Here is a 4,681-nt window from a genome sequence, read left to right on the forward strand (position 1 = left end):
TTTTTATTTTGCTCAGTTTTCTGTGGAATAAGACAAAAACGAAAATAATTTCCAAATTTTATTGTATTATACAATCTATTTTATTAAGTATTAAAAATAATTCTTTCGTTCAGACTTTCTTCCCTTTCAACTCACTTGAAAATCTTGAGAAAAAATTGGTAAGAGGGGATGTTGGAAAATAAAGAAGAGGATAATAGGTTTTCCTTTAATAAAAGAATAATAAAGATTTTTGAATTTTTATGTGTCCTGTCTATTTAATTTACCAAACATAATATATAAATACAAATATTTTATGTTCATGTTTCAAGTATATGTGTCTATGTTTATATTTGAGGATGTACACTAACCAAATACAGCTTAGATAATTATAGATTAATATCATTTATTGATATTTGTTTGAATAACTGATGAGCGGATAATTTATACACTTTTTGGCATTGTTTTTAGTATGTTTTTGGTAGTTTTAGTTGAGTTTTTATTATATTTTTATTAGTTTTTAGTTAAAAATCACTTTTCTTGACTTTACTATGAGTTTGTGTATTTTTCTGTGATTTCAGGTATTTTCTGGCTGAAATTGAGGGATCTGAGCAAAAATCTGATCCAGAGACTCAAAAGGACTGCAGATGCTGTTGGATTCTGACCTCCCTGCACTCGAAGTAGATTTTCTGGAGCTACAGAAGCCCAATTGGCGCGCTCTCAACGGCGTTGGAAAGTAGACATCCTGGGCTTTCCAGCAATATATGATAGTCCATACTTTTCCCAAGATTTGATGGCCCAAACCGGCGTTCAAAGTCACCTCAAGAAAAACCAGCGTTAAACGCCGGAACTGGCACCTAATTGGGAGTTAAACGCCCAAACTGGCATAAAAGCTGGCGTTTAACTCCAAGGAGAATCTCTACACGAAAATGCTTCATTGCTCAGCCCAAGCACACACCAAGTGGGCCCGGAAAGTGGATTTTTATGTCATTTACTCATCTCTGTACACCCTAGGCTACTAGTTTTCTATAAGTAGGACCTTTTACTATTGTATTGGAGATATCAGGGTAGCTATCTTCGTGTTTTATGCTATCTTAGATCATTTGGGAGGCTGGCCATTCGGCCATGCCTAGACCTTGTTCTTATGTATTTTCAACGGTGGAGTTTCTACACACCATAGATTAAGGTGTGGAGCTCTGCTGTACCTCGAGTATTAATGCAATTACTATTGTTCTTCTATTCAATTCCGCTTGTTCTTTGTCCAAGATATCACTTGTTCTTCAACTTGATGAAGGTGATGATCCGTGACACTCATCATCTTTCTCACCTATGAACAAGGTGACTGACAACCATTCTTGTTCTACAAGCATCTGAGGCTTAGTGAATATCTCTTGGATTCTTTAATCGGAGTCTTCGTGGTATAGGCAAGAACTGATGGCGGCATTCAAGAGAATCCGGAAGGTCTAACCTTGTCTGTGGTATTCTGAGTAGGATTCAATGATTGAATGACTGTGACGTGCTTCAAACTCCTAGCAGGCGGGGCGTTAGTGACAGACGCAAAAGTATCAATGGATATTATTCCGGCCTGACCGAGAACCGACAGCTGAATTCCGCTATGCTGTGACAGAGCATATGCAAATCGTTTTCACTGAGAGGATGGGAGGTAGCCACTGACAACGGTGAAACCCTACACGAGCTTGCCATGGAAAGGAGTAAGAAGGATTGGATGAAGACAGTAGGAAAGCAGAGAGACGGAAGGGAAGGCATCTTCATTCGCTTATCTGAAGCTCTCACCAATGATATACATAAGTACCTCTATCTTTATCTTTATGCTTTATTCATCATCTATACCCAATTGAGTCTGCCTGACTGAGATTTACAAGGTGACCATAGCTTGCTTCATACCAACAATCTCCGTGGGATCGACCCTTACTCACGTAAGGTATTACTTGGATGACCCAGTGCACTTGCTGGTTAGTTGTGCGAAGTTGTAGTGATCACAATTTCGCCCACCAAGTTTTTGGCGCCGTTGCCGGGGATTGTTTGTGTGTGGACAACTGACGGTTCATCTTGTTGCTTAGATTAGGTATTTATTTTATTTTATTTTTTTCGAAATTCTTGAAGATGAATTCTAGAGTTTCATGATGATTTGTTGAAATCTGGCTGGCTGAGAAGCCATGTCTAATCTTATTGGACCGAGGTTTCAGCTAATCATCACAAAAGCTTGTTGATTTTTATCAATCTTGCTATTGGAGCAGTGATCTGCTAAGGCTTGGCTGGCTTTTGGCCATGTCTAGTGTTTTGGACCGAAGCTTTCTTTGAGAGCTTGGCTGGCTGTGAAGCCATGTCTAATTCCTGGACCGGAGTCTTAGACTAGCATTGCACTGATTCCTGGAATTCTCATTAAGAATTTTGATATCTTTTTCCACTTAATTTTCGAAAAAAAAAAAGAGCACAAAAAAATTACAAAATCATAAAAACCAAAAATATGTCTTGTTTGAGTTTAGTGTCTCATCTTAAGTTTGATGTCAATTGCATGCATTCATTCATGTGTCTTAAGGATCTTCAAGTAATTCTTGATGATTTCTTACTCTGATCTTTGAATTCTTTTGACTTGAGTGTTTATGTGTCTCATATAGTGTCAGTAGTATACAAACTTCTAAGTTTGGTGTCTTGCATGCATTGTTATTTGATTCTTGTTGCATTTTGATTATTAAAAATCCAAAAATATTTTTTATTTGTGTCTTTTCAAGTCAATAATACAAGGAATTGAAGATTCAAAACATACTGCAGAGGAATTACACAGAAAAAGCTGAGCATTCAAAAATGCCCAGTGAAGAAGACAGACTGGCGTTTAAACGCCAGCCAGGGTGCCTGGTTGGGCGTTTAACGCCCAAAAAGGGTGCATTTTGGGCGTTAAACGCCAGAATGTATACCATTCTGGGCGTTTAACGCCAGGATGGTGCTAGGGGGAAGATTTTGTTTTCAAAATCAATTTTTTTTCAAATTTTCAAAGTTTTTCAAAATCAAATCTTTTTCAAATCATATCTTTTCAATCAAATGTTTTCAAAATCAATTTCTTTCCTTTTTCAAAGATACTTACTAACAATTAATGATTTGATTGAACATTTCAAGTTTGTTGCCTTTTCTGTTGAGGAAGGTTTAAATGTTTGAATCATATCTTTTCTTGTTAGGCAAGTCATTAATTTTCAAAATCAAATCTTTTAAAAATTATTTTCAAAACATATCTTTTAAAATTGTTTTCAAATCAAATCTTTTCAATCATGTCTTTTTAATCACATCTTTTTCAAAATAAGTTTTCAATCAAATCTTTTTAACTTCTAATTTCAAAATCTTTTTCAAAAATCACTTGATTTCTTTTCCACTTGAATTTTCGAAAATTATCAATCAATTTTTCAAAATGATTTTGACATATTTTTAATTAATTTTCGAAAATTCTCTTCCCTCCTTCCCACATCCTTCTATTTATAGAGTACTACTCCTTCTTAATGCACAATTCGAACTCCATCTAATTAAAGTTCGAATTCTCCTCCTTCTTCTTTCTTCTATTTTTCTTTTCCTCTGACACCTCAAGGAATCTCTATACTGTGACATAGAGGATTCCATATTTTCTTGTTCTCTTCTCTTTCATATGAGCAGGAGCAGAGACAAAGGCATTCTTGTTGAAGCTGACCCTGAACCTGAGAGGACCTTGAAGAGAAAGCTAAGAGAAGCTAAGGCACAACTCTCTGTAGAGGACCTGACCAAATTCTTCAAAGAAGAAGAACCCATGGCAGCCGAAAATAACAACAATGCCAACAATGCAAGGAAGGTGCTGGGTGACTTTACTGCACCTACTCCCAATTTCTATGGGAGAAGCATCTCTATCCCTGCCATTGGAGCAAACAACTTTGAGCTTAAGCCTCAATTAGTTTCTCTAATGCAACAGAATTGCAAGTTCCATGGACTTCCAATGGAAGATCCTCATCAGTTTTTAGCTGAGTTCTTGCAAATCTGTGACACAGTCAAGACTAATGGAGTTGACCCTGAGGTCTACAGACTGATGCTATTCCCTTTTGCTGTAAGAGACAGAGCTAGAATATGGTTGGACTCTCAACCTAAAGAAAGCCTGGACTCTTGGGAAAAGCTAGTCAATGCCTTCTTGGCAAAGTTCTTTCCACCTCAAAAATGGAGTAAGCTTAGAGTGGAAGTCCAAACCTTCAAACAGAAGGATGGAGAATCCCTCTATGAAGCTTGGGAAAGATACAAACAATTAATCAGAAAATGTCCCTCAGACATGCTTTCTGAATGGAGCATCATAGGTATTTTCTATGATGGTCTCTCTGAACTATCCAAAATGTCTTTGGATAGCTCTGCTGGAGGATCTCTTCATCTGAAGAAGACGCCTACAGAGGCTCAGGAACTAATTGAGATGGTTGCAAATAACCAATTCATGTACACTTCTGAAAGGAATCCTGTGAACAATGGGACAAGTCAGAAGAAAGGAGTTCTTGAGATTGATGCTCTGAATGCCATACTGGATCAGAACAAGATATTGACTCAACAAGTCAATTTGATTTCTCAAAGTCTGTCTGGAATGCAAAATGCACCTGGCAGTACTAAGGATGCTTCATCTGAGGAAGAAGCTTATGATCCTGAGAACCCTTCAATGGAAGAGGTGAATTACCTAGGAGAACCCTATGGA

The 4,681-nt window shown here is 37.2% G+C and overlaps 1 non-coding gene across 1 annotated transcript; it reads right to left on the reverse strand.

Annotated features, from left to right (window-relative positions):
* Positions 1-4,171: 4,171 nt before the first annotated feature.
* LOC130956831 (small nucleolar RNA R71) lies at positions 4,172-4,279 on the reverse strand. Its single transcript, XR_009077214.1, has one exon. It is a non-coding gene; the product is annotated as a small nucleolar RNA R71 (small nucleolar RNA).
* Positions 4,280-4,681: the final 402 nt, after the last annotated feature.

This window comes from Arachis stenosperma, chromosome 1, assembly GCF_014773155.1.
Source record: "Arachis stenosperma cultivar V10309 chromosome 1, arast.V10309.gnm1.PFL2, whole genome shotgun sequence".
NCBI lineage: Eukaryota > Viridiplantae > Streptophyta > Magnoliopsida > Fabales > Fabaceae > Arachis > Arachis stenosperma.